The 22,631-nt window shown below is 37.8% G+C and overlaps 1 pseudogene; it reads right to left on the bottom strand.

The window, feature by feature from the left end:
• Positions 1-9,417: 9,417 nt before the first annotated feature.
• Positions 9,418-20,225, bottom strand: LOC101270009 (60S ribosomal protein L34-like; annotated as a pseudogene).
• Between the last annotated feature and the right edge of the window lie 2,406 nt (positions 20,226-22,631).

Here is a 22,631-nt window from a genome sequence, read left to right as displayed (position 1 = left end):
TGGCATGTTTCTCCTTGGATGTATCCTGTATGGGACACTCTTCCCTTCCTGTTCTTGATTGACTGTTTCCTTTACCATGTTAGGGATGTTTTCGACTATAATCTCTTCAAATATTGTCTCAGTCCCTTTCTTTTTCTCTTCCTCTGGAACCCCTATAATTCGAATGTTGGTGTGTTTATTTTTGTCCTAGATGTCTCTGACATGGTCCTCAATTCGTTTCATTCTTTTTTCTTTATTCTGCACCGAAGTAGTTATTTCCAGTATTTTATCTTCCAGGTCACTTATCTGTTGTTCTACCTCAGTTATTCTGCTATTGATTCCTTTGAGAGAATTTTTAATTTCATTTATTGTGTTGTTCATCATAGTTTGTTTACTTTTTAGTTCTTCTATGTCTTTGTTAAATGTTTCTTGTATTTTCTCCATTCTATTTCCAAGATTTGGATCATCTTTACTGTCATTAGTCTGAATTCTTTTTCAGGTAGACTGCCTATTTCCTCTTCATTTTTTTGGTCTGGTGGGTTTTTATCTTGCTCCTTCATCTGCTGTGTATTTCTCTGTCTGCTCCTCTTGCTTAAGTTACTGTGCTTGGGTCTCCATTTCATGGGCTGCACGTTCGTAGTTCTGTTGTTTTTGGTGTCTGCCCCCCAGTGGGTAACGTTGGTTCAATGGGTTGTGTGGCCTTCCTGGTGGCTGGGACTGGTGCCTGTGTTCTGGTGGATGAGGCTGGATCTTGTCTTTCTGGTGGGCAGGACTGAGTCTGGTGGTGTGTTTTGGGGTGTCTGTGAACTTAGTATGATTTTAGGCAGCCTTTCTGGTAATGGGTGGGGTTGTGTTCCTGTCTTGCTCGTTGTTTGGCATGGGGCGCCCAGCACTGAAACTTGCTGGTCGTTGAGTGGAGTTGGGTCTTAGCATTGGGACAGAGGTCTCTGGGAGAGCTCTCACTGATTAATACTACATGGGGCTGGGCAGTCTGTTGATCCAGTGTCCTGAACTCAGCTCTTCCACCTCAGAGGCTCAGGCCTGACACCCAGCTGAAGCACAAATACCCTGTCAGCGTCACTGCCGTGAATGTGCTGATCTCCATTATGAAGTCAGATTATGAGGGTCTACAATAGCTGGTCAGGTAGAACAGGTGGACTTGGTCACAACTTGTCTATGAGGCTGTCTCCTGCAGCCAGTGGCTGAAAGAGTAGGTCTTCGCATGTGCTGCCAGACTCTTAAACGTTTATATAGAGGTCTCCACTGGGTTCAGTAATGGACTTGGTACAGATGGTCTCAAGAACACCTTACTCTCAAGGTTGTGTGCTTGAAACTGCTCCTAAGTCTGAGGGTCTACAAGCTGCAGGAAGACGAGACTGCCCTGCGCTGACTGCAAGCTGTGATTCTTGCCACGAGCCCTGTTGCTGCTGTTGTGGAATCCGGCTTCCCCTGCCGCTCTGTCTGAAGCAAGATCCTGGAGCAACATCCCACTGTGTGCAGCAGACTTCAGGCAGGACATGGCAGCAGGCTTCGCTCAAATATTTTCATAAAAATAAAACTCTTTACAATATAGTGAACATTATGTAGCCAAAGAAAAATTGGCATTATGCTTTGTTGTAGTTAATTTTATGTGTCAACTTGACTGGCCCACAGAGTGCTCAGATATTCGGTCCAACATTATTCTGGGTGTTTTTCTGAGGGTGTTTTGGATGAGGTTAACTTTTAAATTAGTAGACTGTGTAAAGCCCTTGCAGGACATTTGGTCCTATTCCAAACATCCATTGAAACATCCTCTAATGTGTTAAATTATGCAAACATTTAACTTCACCAAAAGGATTTTAAGTTGTGGTACTGTCTGAGACATTTGGCTCATGCCAAAATACCTTGAAATTTGGTACTATCCAAAATACCTACTGAGACATTTGGTCCATGCTTTGTTAAATAATACAAGTATTTAACTTTTTTGAAATTGTATTTACATTATTTTCATTGTAATTCATGATGAATTTTGTATTTCACATTTATTCTTGTTCTTTCTTGCCACGAAGTTTGGCAGGGCTGCTCTTAAGTCAACAAACAATTGCTCCAACTATATAGAGCTGATTATTGGCTTTGTATTTGTCATATCTGATAACAGTTTGGGTTATATGCATTTGATTTTGCAGCATATTGATGGGTCTTGTTCTTTTTTTATGCAGTCAGCCACCCTATGTCTTTTGATTGGAACATTTAGTCCATTGACATTTAAAGTAATTATTGATAGGTATGTACTTATTGCCATTTTATTACTTGTTTTACAGTTGTTTTTATAGTCCTTTATTCATTTCTTCTTTTTATTTCTTCTCTTGTGTTTTGATTAATTTCTTTAGTGGTATACTTGTGTTCTTTTCTCTCCAGTTTTTGTGTGTCTACTGTAGGTTTTTGATTTTTCATTGCCATGGAGTTCATATATGCTGACCTGTAACTATATCTACTTTTTTTTTTAAGCTGGTAGTCATTTAGGTACAAACACATTTAAAAAGATCTACATTTTATACTCCCCTCCCCCACATTTGTGTCTTTGATGTCATATTTTATATATTCACTGTTTATTGTAGTTATAGTTGTTTTTGTAATATTTTTGTCTTTTAATCTTTGCTAGTTTATTTAAGTTGTTGATCATCATCCTTTACTCTTTATTTGCATTTACTAGTAGGATTTTTACTTTCTTATAGATTCTTGCTTCCTGATATAGCCTTTTCTTTTTGTCTTAGAAAAGACGTTTTAATATTTGTCTTTGGTTAGATTTAGTATTGATGAACTCTTTTAGTTTTTGTTTGAGAAGTTCTTTTTCTCTCCTCCAGTTCTCAATGATAATCTTGCTGGCTAGAGTATCCTAGGTGGCAGGTTTTTCCCTTTAAGCACTTTGAATATAATGTGACATTCCCTTCTGGCCTGCAAAGTTTCTGTAGAAAAATCAGCTGACAGCCTTATGGTGCTTCCCTTATTTATGACTTTTTATTTTTCTCTTTCTGCCTTTATTCTCTTTATTGCCATTTTAGTTATGATATGTCTTGATGTGGGTCTGTTTTGGTTCATCTTGTTTTGGAAACTCTGTACTTCCTTTATGTACACATCTGCTTATTTCTTCAGGTTTGGGAAGTTTTCAGCCTTAATTTCATTAAATGCATTTTCAACGCCCTTATCTCTCTTCTCCTTATGGGACCCCTGTATTGTGAATGTAGATACACTTGATGTTATCCCAAAGATCTCTTAAACTGTTCTCATTTTTTACATTTGTTTTTCTTTTTGCTGTTCTGATTGGGTGATTTGTATTATTCTATCTTCCAGATCACTTATGTGTTGTTCTATATCACCTAGTCTGCTGTTAATTCCTGCTACTGTGTTTTTCATTTCAGTTATTGTAGTCTTCAGTTCTGACTAGTTCTTTTTTATATTTTTTAGCTTTTTGTTAAAATTCTCAGTGATCATTTATTCCTTTCCCTAATTCACTTAGAATTTTTATTACTAACACTTTGAATTCTTTATCTGGTAAATTATTTATTTCTGTTTAATTATTTTTTTTTCAGGGCTTTTATCTTGCTCTTTCAATTAAGACAAATTCCTCTGTCTTTTCATTTTGCTTAATTTTCTCTGTCTCTATGAAATTAGGTGAAATAGTTACCTATTGCAGTCTTGAAGGGGACGTCCTTATGTGGGAGTGTCCCTATACAGTCTGCATGTGCCCTGTGCCTTTGGTGGGAGAGCTGGGTGTGATGTGAACACAAGTCATGTCTTTCCTTACAGTGTGCTGGCAACTATCACCTTCCTAGGAAGTAGGGCCAGAGAAGGAGGGGCTAGTGCCAGAGCCAACTGTGAGCCAGGCTTCTCCTCTACCCATTGGCCATCACCACACTATCAGGTTCAGGGGTGTGTCCCAAGTTGCTGGACAGAAGCCACGAGGGTCAAGTCCAAGCTGGTTCTGTTCTTTAGGTATGCATTCTCCCCACTCCCAGCACCATCATTCTTGCTCCAGAAGGGAGCAGTACTGGCAGAAAAGGGGCCCACAGTCTGTTGGCATGTGACTTAGAGTGGGCTGCAGGGGTCTGGCTGCAGACAGAGGCTTCTTTTTTTTTTTTTTTTTTAAATATTTATTTATTTGGCTGTGCTGGGTCTTAGTTGCAGCATGTGGCATCTTTAGTTGCGGCATGCATGTGGGATCTAGTTCCCTGACCAGGGATCAGACCCAGTCCCCTGCATTGGGAGGGAAGATTCTTAACCACTGGACCACCAGGGAAGTCCCCAGGTTGCTTCTGATGTGCTGCTTGTGAAAACTATAGTAATGGCTGTCCCTGCCCTGCTCAGAGGCCAGTTCAGGTCTGAGTCTCCTTCATCCTTCACAGCCAATCTCTCCCTCTGTCCTCTGCTGCTCCTGCCTTGTTGTGGACGTGTGCCACATGGGAGGTGGTGCCCATTTATCTCCGGTTCTGGGTCAGAGTGGGAACTGTGGTGTTTTGGCTGCAGACAGAGTTCAGGGCTGCTTCTGATGTGTTCCCTGTGTAAGCACCAGTAACAGCTTTCCCTGCCCTGTTCAGTTGCCACTTTGGATCTGAGCCACCGCTGTGTCTCATGGCTGAGTGCTTTCCTTGGTCGTGACAGCCCTTGGTCCAGCGTAGGACCGCGACATGAAGCAAGCAGGCTGGAGCTTTCACTTGGCTTGGGCTGGGTCTCATACAGGGATGCTCATAGGAAGCCAGTCAACCACTAGTACAGTTTGAATCCATCCTGTCCACCCTGTTTCAGGAGTAAGCAAGTATGCACGCACTCCTCACAAGCAGAGTCCAGGCTTCCCACAGCCTACCTGTTAATCCCAGCAGCCTTCCAACAAGCCAAGGGGACTTTTTTCCCCTGTGTTTGTACCCAGGGCTGGATGCCCAATATGTGGCTCGAACTGTTCACCCTCCAGGGTGGATCTCCCCCTGTGTAATCTTCCTTTCCCTCTGAGTCCAGTCCCAGGGGCACATGTCTCAACCCTTTTTGTCCCTTCTTACCTGATTCTATGTGGACATTTCTTACATCCTTGGTTGTACAGGAGTCTTTCTGCCAGTTTACAGTTAGTTTTCAATGAAATTGTTCTACTTGTAGATGTATTTTTGATGTGTTCATGGGAGGAGGTGAGTTCTGTGTGTTCCTACTCCATTATCTTGATCAATAACTAAAACACTAGTACCTTTTACTCCTATCTCTTTTAAAGGAATGGAAATGGTGACAAAAACCATTACAATGTAGCACTGGCTTTTGTTTTTATGAGTATATTACTTCTGCCATATTTTGAAATAAAAATATATTGCCAAACAAAGGGGAAGAGGTTTTTTGTTTTGTTTTGTTTTAGTAGTCATCTGACTAATGGTTGCTGGTTTACTGGACGGGGAAACCTTACTGATGTCTTATGAATTCAGTATCCATTTTGACCAGGTCAGATCAGCCAGTAGCTAAGCACTAGCCAATTGGCAGGTAACTGTGGGCATCACATCCACTAAAACCTCTCCAAATAGCAGCAGACACTTCTTGTGATTTACGACAATCATACCTCTATAGGACATCTATTCAAGGGAAACATTACCTCTTAACCCTGGGCAGTGGGATAGATGTAGAGGGTTTAATTAGATGCCCAGTAACCCCTCTCATGGCAGCTGTTATACCTGACCACTGTGTGGTGGGAGAGACACACTCTTCTCATTCTTCGAAAATAAACAAGATGCTCTGTAAAGTGTTTATGTCAACATGTTTGCCACATATTTTACATAGTGGCTTGAACAAGCTCCTCCTTTCAAACTCCACCCTTATTTAACAACTCAGCCACATCCAGTCAAATGTCCAGTGACATATAAATGCACCATGCATCATGAGATCCCATTCTCATTTGTTGTCCTTTGTCCTCTAACTATAGGACTCCTTTTGGTACTCCTAGTTAATACAAATCTCACTCTTCTGCAAGATCAAATCCTAATCCATCTACCTAAACCCACAGTCCATTACCAACTAGGCTACAGAGGCAAGAAGGTTTATTTCTGGCACTGCAGCCACAGCACAATGATTGGATCAATAAAACATGATAGTATTTTTAATGTATTCATCCTGTAAACCAATAGTATTAATAAACTTTGTGGACTATTTGAACTTGGGGATGTTTTCTAAGTGTAAGTGTTTTTGAAAGGACAAAATATCAAGGACCATTTTGCATGGACCAAATATGTTGAACATTTTTGATAGAACCAAATTTCAAAGACCTTTTGGCATGAACCAAATGTTTCAATGGACATTTTGGACAGAACCAAATGTCTGCTAATTGTGTAAAGCAGACTGTCTTCTTTACTGTGGGTAGGCCTCATCCAGTTAGTTGAAGGCCTGAATAAAGAAAAAAACTGACCCTCCCCCGAGTAAATGAGAATTCCTTGATTCCTTCCTTCTCTCTCTTAGTCTTCCATGTGGGACACTGTTTATTTCCTGCCTTTGGACTTCAACTGAAACATTGACTTTCCTGGATCCCCAGCTTGCCAACCACCCTGCAGATCTTGGAACTTGTCAGCCTCTGTAGTCACATGAACCAATTCCTTCTAATAAATTTCTCTTCTCTCTGCCTTACCCTGTCTCTCTGTCTCTCTCTGTCTCTCTCTATATATATTTTAATGGTTTTGTTTCTCTGGAGAACTCTGACAAATACCTATTTCATGCATACACAAGTTTAGAAATAGAACAGAATATTTAATAGTGAAAAAAATTCCTCAGCCACCGCATGCCATTGTTGTGACTATTGTACTAACTTGTGGGTACCTTGGTATCACACACTCGAGCATCAAGAAAAACAGTAAAGCAGATGCTTGACACTGTACCTCATCATGCAAGAATCTATTACATTCTTGCTATCAGAGAGGAAGGATTTGACAAGTTAATTAAATTGTCTTTTTTCTTATCTAAGCACTTCCATCACACAGGTCCTCTCTGCAATGCAAAATAGTATTTGTCTTCAGCAATGACAGCAACAGCTTCTGCAAACCTTCATGACATTCAGATATAGTTGTGTTTTGTGATGAAGAATTAGACATATAACAGCAGACATACATAGTGTATGTGAGTGCTGGCTAGTGCATCCCAAGTGAAAGAATTGTTTCTGTGGTGTGTGTGTGTGTGGGGGGGTGAGTGGGTGTGTGCATGCCTGTATGTATTTCTATGCCCATAATTTCTGATGCTCTTAAAAATGATGGATACATATCAGTGGTTCCTCTTGCCTAGGTGTCATGATGGTAGTGATAGAATCAGCCCATAGGTTTACCAAATTTGTTGGAGTTTAAAACTTTAGGGGCCAACATTATGCTTTCCCTATATGCTATAGACTGAATGCTTATGTTCTCCCAGAATTCATATGTTGAAATCTAATTTCCAATGTGATGGTATTTGGAGATGGGACCTTTGGAAGATAGGTCATGAGGGCAGAATTTATGCTGTTGGGAGGAAAAAACAACAACAAAAAAACCCCTCTTACCCTTCTAAGTTCTTCTGGCTAGTCTAAGAATTAAATTGACACGAGACAGATAAACAGGAGAAAAAAGACAAAAGTTTAATAACATGCATACATCCTGTACACGTGGGAGAGATCCAGGGAAACTAACTTGCCAAAATAGCCAAAGTCCTCACCTTAAATATTATCTTCAGCTAAAGACAAAAGAGAATGTTGGGGAAGAGGTTTGGGATTTGGAGGAAGGCAATTTATATGGAGATAAAAAAGCAGATGTTTGGTAAACAAATATTTGCTGGGCCCTGCAGAGACAATGGGGCAGAGTGGACTCTGGTTTCTCCCCCACCACACCTAGCCCATATTCTTTGTAGATATCTCTGTGGATAGCACTCTTCTTCGAACAGACCTTTTATCTTAATTCTTTAGGCATCTAATGAAGGAGGCCCCAAAGTGCTCCCTCACCCCCTTCCACCATGTGAGGTTACGATGAGAAGGCTGTCATTTCTGAGCCAGGAAACAGGTTCTTGATCTTGGCCTTCCCAGTCTCCAGAACTGTGAGAAATGCATTGCTGTTGTTTACAGGCCACTAAATCTGGTATTTTATTAAAGCAGCCTGAACAGACTAAGATGGTATAAAAGAGAAAGTAGACCTACTTGGGGAAAGACACTGTGTTAATCTTAGTGCTTCAATGTTAAGCAACAGACATGGTTTCTAACATTGCATTTGTTACAGTCTAATGATGTGTACATGTGTTAAACAGATAATTACTCATAGAGCCTTGCTAGGAACTATATAGTAAAGTTACAAGGTACAATGGGCATTCTAATTGGTAGGCCATGGATCACTGCTATGGCTGGGAAGTGAGTATCATGATGATCTTGGGTGGCCTCGGCCTGCAGTGGCTTGAAGCAGGATTTCAGTTCCCGGCAAGAGATTGAAGTCAGGCCGCGGCAGTGAGAGCGCTGAATTCCAACCACTAGACCACCAGGGACCAGTGGCCAGAAACAAGGTCCAGCAGCTTTGTATAACTGAATTTCCACATGGAGACGGAAAGTGGTGAAACAAGTAAAGTGTTTATTAGGAGGGAAAAGGGTACTTGTGGATAGACACAAGGGTGGACTCAGAGAGAGAGTCATGCCCTTGTGGTAGTTTGAATCACATATATGAGGCATTTCTTCTGGGTTTCCTTTGGCCAATTATTTTGATTTGCCTGGTTCTGAGTCCATATTTGGTATATCTCAGGGTCCTACCATGTGTGTGCATGCATCTCTTAGCCAAGATGGATTCTAGTGAAGAGGCCTATGGGTAGGTTGACATTACTTACTATGAGGTGGCGCCCCCTCCCTTTTTGACCTTCACAGAGCCTTTCTGCGCGTGCATAGTTGGGAAGGTCTGCTTGACTTTGAGAATTAAGATTACGTGGTCTTTTGTCTCTTATCTGGGCAGGGCTCAGCTCTTCTCTCGCTCTTGCTATCTTGGAGTATCTGTCCACAGGGAGCAACTCCAGTTGCTCAGCCTGGGGCCCATCTATCTCCTGCCTCAACGAAGGTTATTTTCTACTAGATACATATGTTAATGTTGAAGAAGGTAGTTTCTCAAAGTTAGAGGATTATCTGATAATATAAATATTCTCTATTATGAGAATCAACATTTAGGAATATTTCTGAAGAATGAGTATCAGTTAGGGCTGGAGTCTTCCCTTTGAACTTTATTGCCACATAATTTGTTCTTGGAGTTATGAGAATGTATGAGGACCTCAGTGACAAGGTTTAGCCTGAATATAAGTGAGAAGAATGTCCAGAACAATTTTAGCCTTTTATCTTCAGGCAAATAAAACTGAGCCATGCTAGCTAGAAAACAAAGTTTGGTTAGAATGATTAAAGCAATTTCAAAGTTTCCTTGGCAAAGGCTGTACCCTTATTTTGTTTAGTTGAATTATGGATCATGCTTTTGTAGCTCTGTAGACTTCCACAGTGTCATTGTGCTCTGGGAACTGATTGTTCCCACAGGTGTTTAACCATGCCTTTAGGATGAAAACAGTTCAAACAAGTTAATGAAATCTTTATTATTAACTTGGGAAATTTTAGAATAAATTTCTGAGAGGAGATCAACAAATAAGTACATCAGCGAAAATAACTGTATCAATAATTTGGAAATTATGAGCCAAATATAGCACATTTAATATGTATCCATGTAGAGTCTGAAACCAGAGTTCCAGAAATAACTGCAAAATCTAAGAGGTCACAATGCCTCAATAGAATCACATACAATTTAGGTATTTAAATTTCCAGTAAGTTGAGTGTGTGATAACAGTAAAAAGTAATGGCCAAACATGCTAATAAGTACTTTAATAGAAGTGTAGCCTCTAGAATGAAAGAGGTAATGTATTCATTTTGTTTTTTGAGTTTTAGACAGGCAAATAAAAAGTATTATGATAAAATGGAAAACATTTAGAGGACAGTTACAGGAATGATGAGAATACAAAACCAGGAGATTTTTTATCCTGTAAAAGAGAAAACTCAGTTGTCTTTATGTGAAAAATCATCCTGAAAAACTAGGTTACCCTGTTCTTCAAGTCCTGGCTTCTATTTAGATAAGGTTGTCAAGAAAGAAAAGTTGTAGTAGGTGACATTTTATCAGAGAAGTGAGGGAGGTGATGGGTTGAGCAGAATAAAGACCTGGAGGAAATAAGTTTGGTTTGAGAAAACAGCAACTCACAGCCTAAGGCCAGAATGAGAAAAGGGTTTGGAAAATAATAAGATTCTATACACATATACATGTGTTAAAAATACCACATGTGTGCATAACACAGATATATTCAACTATATATATGCTCTGAAAATCCTTTCGACACAGAGCAGTCTAGAGTCTTAGGTTATAGGTGTTACTTACAGTGGAAGAAAGGTTGTATGAAGCTTTTCGGCAATGAGATCCCTCAAACAATTGGTGATGCTTTCCTAAATGGTGGTTCAATAAGGGCAATTAATCCTTTAGATTATTTTCAATGATATAATCTAGAAAAACAGAGAAATTCTACTTTTTTTAGCTGAAAAAAAGTTGGAGTTGTAATGACTGTTTGAAAATTCTTTCATATCCATTTAAGCAAAATTGTTGTGATTCAAGTTCATTTTCTATGTGAAATAGGAAGACTTAAAAAATACAGTAAACGACTATTCAAAAGCAGATTATTGCAAATATTTCTCAAGTTTTTGATTGACATGCTTATCACCGACTTTGCTAAATTAACTCCTTTGTTAATATTGTCTCACCTTCTTGACTCCCAGAGGTTATTTCAGGATAACGTTCTTGGGTAAATTTCAATCATACTTCTATAGGCAAAAATTACCTTTTGCTTGATTATAATTTCCCGAGGAGTATCTTAAAGATTACATCAGATCTGTTCTCATGTGTGAGTACTGCATTCAATCTGATTAAATAAATGAAAGAAATAATTTAAATTTAGCAGATGAGATAGTAGAAAGGTCTGCAGTTAAAAAAAAACTTATTTTTCTAAAGCATAAATATCTTCCTTAAGTCATATGATATTTTACAAAGTATTTTCATATGTATACCGATTTGATCTTCACAAAAATGTTTCAGTAGAATAGGTATCATGTATATTATTTTGAAAATCAGGAAACAGATTCATAGATGTTCAGCACCTTTACCAAGTGAGTAAGAACTGGAACCACAAACTTCTTACTTCCAGCTCAAGGTGTTCATACTTTTAGTCAATCACTTTCTTAGAAATGTTTTACTGAAAAAAAGAATAAACTGATCAATTAAGAACAAAGAATGATCTAAGCAAACTGGATTAACATATGATCACAGATATCAATTTCTATGACATCCAACATTACATACTTTCCCTACTTTTTGAAACTGTCTTCCCTTGGCCTCCCAGAACCTGGATTCCAATCAATCTTCTAATCCTTTTTAATTCCTCTTGGTGATTTATCCTTTCACTCTCTGACACTCAGTGTTCAACAGGGTTTTATTCTTGCTTTGCTTTGCAGCCTGCATCCTCTTCCTTAAGGATCTCAAATATCTACTTCCAGAATTCACCTGCCTTCCCAACTTCCAATTTGTATTCTGAGTAGGATATATATCATCTATTGATTGTAAGGTCGGATCTTAACAAACGGCACCGAGAAACAGAGGAAAGCTTCAAGTGAGCTTTATTAGGGAGCGCTCCCGGGCTAGGTTCACTGGTCCGAGAGAAAGGGGCCAGAGAAGTCGCGTCCAGTACTGGATGAGGGGGATTTTTATTGGGGTAAAAGCAGAAGGCGGCTTGCAAGGGGAGGGGGTGGTTTGCTATACAGGGTAATTCCTTATTTGGTGAGGATACAACAGGGCCAGGTGTTGGTTGGTCTGTTGTGGGGCGTAAGCCCATTTTCCCTTCCCGTCAGCCCCATTGTTTTCTGGGCAGGAAGTTAGAGTCTCTTGTTGATTCCCAGAATAGGTGAGGTCATTATGTCCCGATGCCTCTCCTACCTCATACTGGTCGATGTTTTCTCTTACCCCCCGGGCCTGCTTTCACCCGGGCCAACGGACCTTACATTGATGAAGTCTAGAAATGTTTACGAAAACAATTTATTGGAATGCAATATAAAATTCAACTAAAAATAAGTTTAAAAAAGTTTTACCAGCATCAAGGAACAAAATTTGGAATCCAAGACTTTGTGATTAAAACTTATTGACCTGTTCTAAGAATTTTTAAAATTCAAGAATAAGAACCAGAGAAAACTAACATGGTTATTATTAGCAGAAGGAGAGAGGAACTCAAGGATGGGGGTCCCTGTCACTGAAGTGATCAGGACCAAAGAGCATCAAAATATACACCCTGTGTAAACATGGAATTTTCTGTCTGTTCACTGCTCTAAACTTGGCACCTATAATCATGGTAGCCTATAGTAGTTGTTTAATCAATATTTTCTCAACGAATGAATAAATACAATGCTGGAACGGAGGACTATTACTGACAGTGTGCATGATGGATATTCAAGCAAACTTTTTTATTAAATTCCATTTTCTTTAAAATGTATTCAGTTTTTAAAAATGGCAAGTTTGGGAATGAACTTGTCCAGTGTGTTATTCTTCCTTCCTCTAACTGAACATAACCATCAAATTCTATGACAACATCAAAAACCTTGTATATGACAAGTGTACATTTGAAAAAAGGGTTGAATGATATATAACATGTGCTTTTACTTCTTGACTGGATCAGATTAGTATTGATTTGCTTTGTGTTTAAAGCAAAATGTTTTATGCCTCTTTGAATGTATTCTTTCCAGTTCATTTATTGTTGATGGAGAACACAAAGTACCAATCATAATTTTCTTATTTCATGGATATCCTGTTATCAATGGCAATTCTGAGATTATCAGAGTAAAAATGAAGTGTGTAGAGAGGACCAGTTAATAGTAATGCCTAAAGCGATGCTTGGATGTAGATTTTAGATTTTGGAAAGCTTGCTTTTACAGATAAATGTGTTTTTTTAATTGTACTTATTATTAATTAAAATGTTGTCATTTGCCTTTTTTTGAAACAGAAAATTTTGCTTTATCACAGTGTTATGATTGGCCTAGTTTGACCATATGCCTGTTCTCTAGTTAGGAAAAGATGGGGAACCTAATAGGCCCACTTGATTTTATCCAAAGGCAAAAGATAAGTTTCCCAAAGGACGTTGGGTACTAATAGAGGAAAGAATTATTTTTTGGTCTGGCTGTTTTCTTAAACAGCTGTTTTAATTATGTATTTTACATACAGTTGGAATTTCAGTTTCAGAGTACTAGGAAGCAGGAATTAAAGGAACAGAATGAGGATCTTTAGCCAAGTGATGAAAAGACTGAGAAGAGTTGGAGTTCATCAGTTTTAGTGATATCTCTTAACAATGTAAAGAATCCATGGTATTTACACTGCAAGATTACATCTTGTGTTTCTATAATACTGACAAAATATAACTGATACTTTGTAATATTACTTATATAATAAACAAAAATTTACCTACAATATTTTTTTAAAAAACATCAATATTGAAAACATATGGTCATATATTTTTGACATTGTGTAAAGTAACTCCATGCTGTATTTTGGTAAATTTGGTTTTTCTGAAAACATTACCAAAGACAAGCAACTATGGCATTCATATTACTAAAAATATTTACTTTCGTTTCAAACAAGTTTTTTTTATTTTATTTTACTGAAGTATAGTTGATTTACAATGTTGTGTTAACTTCTGGTGTACAGCAAAGTGATTCAGTTATACATATATATTTTTTTCATATTCTTTTCCATTATGGTTTATCACAGGATATTGAATATAGTTCCCCTTGCTATACAGTAGGACCTTGTTGTTTATCCATCCTATATATGATAGTATGCATCTGCTAATCCCAAACTCCAATCCTTCCCTCCCCCATGTCCCCCCACCCCGGCAACCACAAGTCTGTTTTCTATGTCTGTGAGTCTGTTTCTGTTTCGTAGGTATGTTCATTTGTGTCATACTTTAGATTCCACATAAAACTGATGTCATATAGTATTTGTCTTTCTTTTTCTGACTTACTTCATTTAGTATAATAATCTCTATGTCCATCCATGTTGCTGCAAATGGCATTATCTGATTCTTTTTTATGACTAATATTCTACTGTATGTATATGTATGTGTGTGTGTATACACACACACACACACACACACACACACACACACACACACACACCCCACATCTTCTTTATCCATTCATCTGTCGATAGACATTTAGGTTGTTTCCATGTCTTGGCTATTGTAAATAGTGCTACTATGAACATACAGGTTCATGTATCTTTTTGAATTATAGTTTTGTCTGGATACATGCCCAGGAGTGGGACTGCTGGATCATATGGTGACTCTATTTTTAGTTTTTTGAGAAACTTCCATACTGTTCTCCATAGTGGCTGTATCAATTTACATTCCCACCAACAGTGTAGAGGGTTTCCTGTTCTCCATGCTCTCTCCAGCATTTATTGTTAAATGAGGTGTTTTTTTTTTTGAGAGAAAAATAAGATTTTAATTTTCTTGTTTTTTTTTTTTTTGAAGTTACCTGTAGGAGGAAAACTTTGAACTCAGTGGCATCCAGTGTGTATGTTGAAGGGGAAAGTGGGACTATGTTAGGGAAAAAAACCTGTCCTGTTGTATTTCCTTAGGCCATTAGAAGCATAGCAACAATTACTTTGAGTTTTACAAATCCCTGGGCTAATTCTTTATTCATCTGCTTGTGAAATTAGCTCTATAAATAGTAAATGAATGAATGAAAATTAAATTAATAAATGTAGAAATTAAAATACAAACTAATAACCTTTATAAAATAAACAATGATTACTTCAATGAGGAATGACATTAATACATATGCATTGATATTAGAAAAACCTTAATTTTCACAATGCTTACTCTTTTAAAATTTATTTAAATGCTTTTTAAAAATTTACAATTATATATTTTGACATACAGAAAATAATATAACCTGTGCTAGACTACAAAATTGGCTGCAAAGACTTGCCTTCCCAAGAAGAGGTAGATTTTCTGCCCTTGACTCTGTATTGGCCACACAGCTTTATTTGGCCAACCAGACGTTAATGAGCATATCATAGGCAGATACTTGAAAAATGCTTGTAAATTGGTGTTTATTCTTTTGTGACTCTTGGAAGTCTTCCAGCACTGTGTAAAACACCCCTGGATAGCCTGAGAGAGAATAAGTGATTCTTCTGAGCAAAGACACAAGAAGTCTCCAGCCCTCCAACCATGACCCTAACCCCTGCTGTCCTGGTAGCTACTGTAGGTTCAAGTGTAAGACCAGGTGAACCAGAAGAACTGCCTAGCTGAGGTAAAGAGCCATTGTTTTAATCCATCAAGTGTGAAGTGCAATCAGCCCTCTGTATTCATGAATGTGGAGGGCCAACTGTACTATGCCATTTATATAAGGACTTCAGCATCTTCAGATTTCGGTATCCAGGGTGTTCCTGGAAACAAATCCCGCCCCGCCCCCATCCCCCCACCCAAAATATTGAGCGATGACTGTAGTTTGTTACATAGCACTAGATAACTGATACATAAATTAGAAACAGAGTGTTCCCATAACAGGAACAGAAAACTTGTGGTACTGAATGAAGGAACAATGGAAAATATTAAAGATGCTGTTAGCCTTTTCACTCTCCTGGGCTCCCTCCTCTGTTCCTTTCAGACTTGATAAGGATCCCATCTGTTAACTTTGGGACTGTAGTATACAAGGTTTCAAAAGCAGTGTGTTGCATTGCGGACACTTTCTGTCACTGGTATTCCATGTGGGTAAGAGAGAAGGGACAATTTGTCACTTCCAGTTACCTCCTGACAAGGACAAAACTACTGTAGTACACATCCTACCAACTGACATTCTTTTCTAAACTCTTCTGATAAAAAGCAATTGTAAATCATGATTGTTTAGTACTTTTAGAAACTATATCTTTTATTTACCATTGAATTGGTTTCTTGGTCACACAAAGGAATTGAGATCATCAAGGGGCACTGAGGAAATTCATAAAAGAAAAACCAAATTCTCCTACTTTATATTTTGCTTTGAATTTGTCCACGGGCTATTTAGTAGATACTGAAGATTACCTTGTGCACAACTTGGGAATTTTGGGAGTGAACTTGGGTTTGTTACTTAAAACTTTCTAAACCTCCTTGTTTCTCAACCATAAAATACATCCATTAAAAAATCACTTTATAATGTTTCTGTGAATATTAAATGAGATAAAATATATAAAGTATTTCCTGAATAACTTATACTGTCATATGAATTTCGATGATGATGATATCAGTGGATATGTCAACACCTGAGGTAAAGTATACATGCTGTAATTGTCTTAATTCCCACATATAATGTGTGATCATGTTAGTCAATAAATTTCCACAATTGGGGGAGAAAAAGGTGCTATTAACAAAGCCTGGAAAAATATTAAGCAAACTTTGTGGATGCTGAAATTTGTCAAGTAAATGGCAGGATGGAAAAAAAGGTCAAAACTGTCAGCGACAATAACTTGGAGACAGAAATGAACTAATGAACTTGTCATTGGCAACATGATTTCCAAGCAGAATGTTGAACATGTCTATTGTTTTCTTTTATCTGCCTAAAATAAATAGGCTCCAGGAAGAGAGAGATGAGCTAAAGTAAGAATGATTCAGTTTGCCAGAAGAATTTAGAGGGAATGTAAATGGGCCAGAAAGTGATAAACTGGAAAATGAAACTGTTTGTCTTCAGCTAAGGGCAGATTCTTAAAATAAATAAAAAACTGGAAGATGAAAACCAAAGAATTGCCAATGAAACTTTGCATCAGGGTCACGATGATCAAAGCAGGGTCATGGCATCAGATCAAATCTAGGGTGTTGGCTTTAGACCCTTTGTTAAGACCTCTAAAGATTTAAGTAGTTGTATGTGTTCAAAATAGAGAAAAGTCTGTCTGGAAAACAATTAGTGATGTGGCTTTTATGAAGCGCAATGGTCAATTATCTGATACACAGATAGCCTATAAAGATTTTTAAAGGCAGTTATGTCAGTTAAAAGGATCCCATCTTGAAACAAAGGGACCAAGAAAATTGCATAAAAGCCTCTGGGCCTTTTATTTTCTCTGGACAGAAAACAGGTTGAGTAATCTTCTCAGCTTTTCACAGAGAAAAGGTAGAATTTCTCAAAGGATGAAGCCAAGAACCTGGTATGAGGAGTTAAGAGCCAGGTATGGAGAAGAACAGGAAAATAGATATTCTTATGGTAATAGTAGAGATTCAGTTGTGAACTGGGAGCCAATTCCAGGGAAATGACTAGGTCCTGTCCCCAGGGTAAGAGAACCTGGCAATGTTTACCCAGGAGTAATTTATAATAGCTATGGACCAGTGACTGCTATGTACCTCTCATACATCCTCCCTGTGAATGGGTGTCAACTGCAGTTATGTTGCCCCTCTTTCATCATTGTATCATGTGCATGTGTGTGTGTGGGACAGATAGCAGATAACTTGCCTTTTTAGTTCATAGGGCCATGAATTAAGAGAAACCACCAGAGGGACATCATCTGTATTCCCATTAATAGAGACCGTGAGATCCTTTACTTCAAGCTTGATGTGCAATTCAGTGAGATTCTGGAGGATCCTGGGGTAGAAATGAACATATTTCAGGCAGGAGGAATGTGAACAGTTGTGATCAGGAGAATTGTGGTGTTTTTGCAGAAATGATGACAATAGTTTGAGCTCCTTCCATCAATAGATGGAATCTATTTACCCACGTTCACCTCTTGAATCTGGATTAGCCATGTGCCAAAGGCTCTTTAGCAAGTATGATGCAAGTAGAACCTTGAAAGATGCTTGCACACTGGATTTTACCTCTTGTGGTTTTTGAATCCGTCCTTCCACTTTTTTTTTTTTTTGGCGGTACGCGGGCCTCTCACTGTTGTGGCCTCTCCCGTTGCGGAGCACAGGCTCCGGACGCGCAGGCTCAGCGGCCATGGCTCACGGGCCCAGCCGCTCCGTGGCATGTGGGATCCTCCCGGACCGGGGCACAAACCTGTGTCCCCTGCATCGGCAGGCGGACTCTCAACCACTGCACCACCAGGGAACCCCCTCCTTCCACTTTTTGAACAAGCCTGGTGTAGCCTCCTGGCAGACAAAGCTGCCCTAGATAAGGGCCTCCCTATAGCGACCAGACCCATGAAGGTCTGGCAGTTGACTACAAACACAAGTGAGCCCAGGAGAGACTTAGCAGTGGAACCCATCAGTTAAACTCATCCATAAAATCAAGAGCTTAAATAAATGGTGTGTTTTGAGCAAAAAAAAAGTTTTGGAGTGGTATGTTATATAGCAAAAGCTAACTGTTCAGCATCATCCTGGATTTAAAATTGCTGACATTTTGTTATATTTTCCTCCAATTTTTTTTGTAAAAAAAAAAAAAAAATTACAAATTAATCTGAAGTGAGAATCCTCTCTTTCCTTCTCTACCCAGAAGTAACCACCATCGGGAAGTTAGCTTGTATCATTTTTCTGCATATAACATATTTAACCTTTTGCAAACAATACATAATATTTTATAGTTTTAACATGTTACAGAAATGAGATCCACAGCACTTTTATTTTCTCTATATTTTAATTTAGAAAAATGAGTATGGTTTGGAACTATAGTCATTCATTCATTCATTTTTTAACATTGATTGAAAGACAAATTCACAGGATATACAGTAGTTGATAGAAATCTTGAAAACAAAAATGTATGAAAACTGGTCTCACTGAACCAGTAGAATGATAGAGTAGCTAGGGTGACACCTTTTAAATATTAAGTCACTCTTCTGTTGGTGAAATCATGTAGTTTCTATTCATCTAATCTTATCTTGGTGTCTGCTTGGTGGAGTATCCAGACTATCATAGGGCATTCCCTGATAATTTTCAGTAAAACTTTACCCCATCCTTCTAGTTTCCCTAGCCAGCTTCATTTTTCTTATTAATACCTATCCTCTTATCTATTTTCTGATCCTTGAAGGCAGAGAACTTACCCATTTCTTTAGTTTCTATAATGCATCATCTGTATTAGTTCCTTTTATGTGGTTGGCTAGAGATATCTGTTGAATGAATGAATGCATATGGAAAGAGGCCTAAAGCAGCTGTGGATTCTGCCTATCCTGAAACACAGTGATGACGACAGCAGATTCTGTGTTGCTAAACAGCCCTGTTGCTAAATGACAAAAAAACATTTTAAGCATGTTATGAGAATCTATTGCTTATCTAGTAATGGTTGAATAATAATTTAAAACTTTGAGCTGTTAAATTATTTTTTAAACTCTCTAAGCAGTCTATGCACAAAAGAGCCTTGGTATTTTTGATACCCACTAAAGTGGTGTAAATAGTAAACACTGAATCCTCAAAATGTTACTTTAATACACACTTCATTCCAAGGGACCACAATGATGAGTTAAGTCAATGTTTTGCCACTATGTGCCATGGAATACTCACATCCTTTTCCTAATGCTAATCAATTCTCTACTCACTGACTTCAAACTCACTCAAATGAGATGACCCATTTCAAATTCCCATTTTTTTTTTTTGTTTGTTTTTTCGGAGTGCGGGATGCCTGTAACTTCCTCCAATGTAAATTACTGTATTGGTCATCCTCCCTACACTATGTCAGTAGATTCCACTCTCACAAGTTTAAACAGGAAGATTTATCAAGAAATATTAATAAGCTTCAAGGAACAATTCTCAGACCACAACACAGAACTCTGTGGTTGAGCAACTAAAGCTCTGATACCCCCAGTACTTCCATCACAATTAGAAAAGGACTGTCATAATAATTTATCTTACTTTATTAGTTTTTAAACTGTTTTGTTACTCAAAAAAGCTTTATTTTTTAATTTAGGTTTATGATTCTGTGCTCATACCTTCATCACTTTGACAATGTTTCTGTTCCTCACTAAGGAAAACACACTTGATCCTGTCATGGACTTATTTTGCACATATGCATCCAAAGTAGGCCTCACTGACATGTTTTTTTTGTTTATTTTAAACTACCTCATAAGAATTTCAGTTCTCACAACATGAAGCCCTTAAAGTCAGCCTGTGCACAGCCCACATGCGGTTGGTGCTTTCCCAAACTTCCTGTTGGAAAGGTAAACAATTCTATTACCAGAGGTTCAGGACAGCCTAGGTTTGTTAGAGGCTATATTGTCAGGTAACTTACAATAGTACATCAAACACTGGACCATTCTGAATGCCTTTAGGCATATCTCTGGAGGAACAAAGGGTCTCCATTATTGCCAACCTCATGAACTCACTTCCTTGCTTCTATGTGCTCCAGTAAGTTGGGTGCCTTATACCTGGCTGTTTTTCTGACGTAACTTACATATGAATCAGGACTCACACAGGTGCATCAAGTTGGCAGAACCTAAGTCACATATCTGCTAGCTAGCAGAAAAGGTGATTGGAAATGTAGGGTTTCAATTTGGGAAAGTAAGATTCACAATTTAGGGAGCTATTGAAATGTAGAAAAGGTGCTTGATAGCTTTTAGACAGCTCTTTGTGGCAGATTGCTGCTAAACTTAGTATCCAACATCTAATAAAATAATAGCAAACACAAAGAGTTTACTGTGTACTCTTTGTACTATGTACAAATTTGTTTCTATGAATTCTGCATATGTTATTTTTATCAACGCATCTCCCCTGCATGATTGATACCATTATTTATCCTATTTTATGGATGAGAAAACTGAATCATTGAGATTTTAAAGAACTTACCAAGGTCATAGTGATTACACATGACAGAGCTGAGATTCAGACACAGGTAGTGGTTTAGAAGTCCAAATTCTCACTTTTAACCAAGATATGCATAGCCTTTCGCAGATGTGTATATAAACATCATCAGCAAATCAATATGGAATAGGCAAGAGAAAATGAAAAATGGGTAGAATTTGTGCATAAGAAAGTCACAGGAACTGAACAAAGATGGTTAATAAAAATGGATTATTAATGTTATAGACAGAGCTATGATATAATTATTCATATTTCTTTGGTCCCAATACACTGGATAAACCATATCATCTTAACTGGATAAACCATATTCATCTTAAGAAACTGCCTTAGACATCAATTTCTCAAACTTCATTTACTAATTCTTCAAATATATATTTCAAATCCCCTTCAAACTGCCCCATACTACTAGCTATCAAAATAGTTAGTCCTTTGTTTTAATTGTTTAGTTTTTTGGTGTTAGCCTTAGGAAGACATTTTGACATGTCCTCAGTGGGGTAGTTAGCATTCATCACACATTAACCATTCAATAAAAGTTGTTATATATTGTTAAATGTAATAAAAATGTCTGCTATTGACTCTGTAAGAATTATTCAAAAATTCTAGTGCCCTTTCCCTTTAGAAATTTCTAATATATGGTGACAAAAAGTAAAATAACATAACTTCTCCACACTAGAACCTGCTCTAATCTCCTTACTTAGAGTTTTATTCTATAACATATATTAGCATGTTTATTAAACCAACAGAGATTGAAGTTCTTTGAAAGGAAGTAAAGAAAATACTACAAATTGTAATGATTCCTAATCAAAGCAGAAGATAATGAAATCTTGCCAGATAAAATTCACCCACCTAGTGGATTATAATAACAAGATGAAAAGAGAGGGAAAAAAAAGATTCAAAGGGCTCTCATTTTCATGTTGAAAAAAAGCTATTCTTGAAAGATTAAATCTACCTTTGAAATGAAAGTGATTTAAAATCAGTCTCAATTAGGTTAAGTTGCACTTGATGGGATTTCCTTTCTCTAAAACTTCTTATATCAACTTCTCTATCTGATTTGACTATTGTGTGCTTTGCATATGAATGTATTCCTGTGTTAAGCTGTCTGAATTCATTTAAATTTGATTTAACTTGGTTAACACTAATAGTCTGTTTTGACCAACAAAAAAAATTGCTCTAAAAAATCGAAGACAGTAAAAGTACATGAAAGTTTTTATATCTGTCAGAAATGTATTGGCTATGAGATAGTATTAAAATTGCACAGGTTGAACAATTCTTGTAGAAATTTTCATATAAAAACAAGCAAGGGTGAGAATTTAGTACTAAAGAGCAATCACAACAATATTGTAGATTGTAGATTGTGATGAGACATATGCTTTTTTTACTGAAGTATAGTTGATTTGCAATATCGTGTTTCAGGTGTACAGCACAATGATTCAGTTACACACACCCATATACACACACGCATACATTCTTCTTCAGATTTTCATCCCTTATAGATTATTACAAAATATTGAGTATAGTTCCCTGTGCTATATGTTGGTTATTTTATATATACTTTTGATTTTAAAACAATATCTGCCTGCTTTTGAGAGGAACTTGTGTGTATTTGGTTCTTCGAGGGAGTACAGTCAAATTTTCCCAGAACCACGCAAGACCCAACAAGACCAAGGGCTCTAGAAAATACCAGTGGGAAATGCTGATATGGGGGTCTGAATGAGTCTAACTGCAGGGGGTTTGGTTTCCTATGCTGAAGTCCAGGCTGAAATTCATTGTTCTCCAGCCATGGGACTGCTCAGGACTCCCTCCCACAGAGCCCCTCTCCTAAGGAGAAGACCTGAATATGGTGCTCTCTGGGTAGCTTGTTT

This window comes from Orcinus orca, chromosome 4 (genome assembly GCF_937001465.1).
Source record: "Orcinus orca chromosome 4, mOrcOrc1.1, whole genome shotgun sequence".
NCBI classification, from domain to species: domain Eukaryota; kingdom Metazoa; phylum Chordata; class Mammalia; order Artiodactyla; family Delphinidae; genus Orcinus; species Orcinus orca.
The sequence above is the reverse complement of the archived record's forward strand: the minus strand, read 5'-3'. Positions and strand labels throughout refer to the sequence as shown.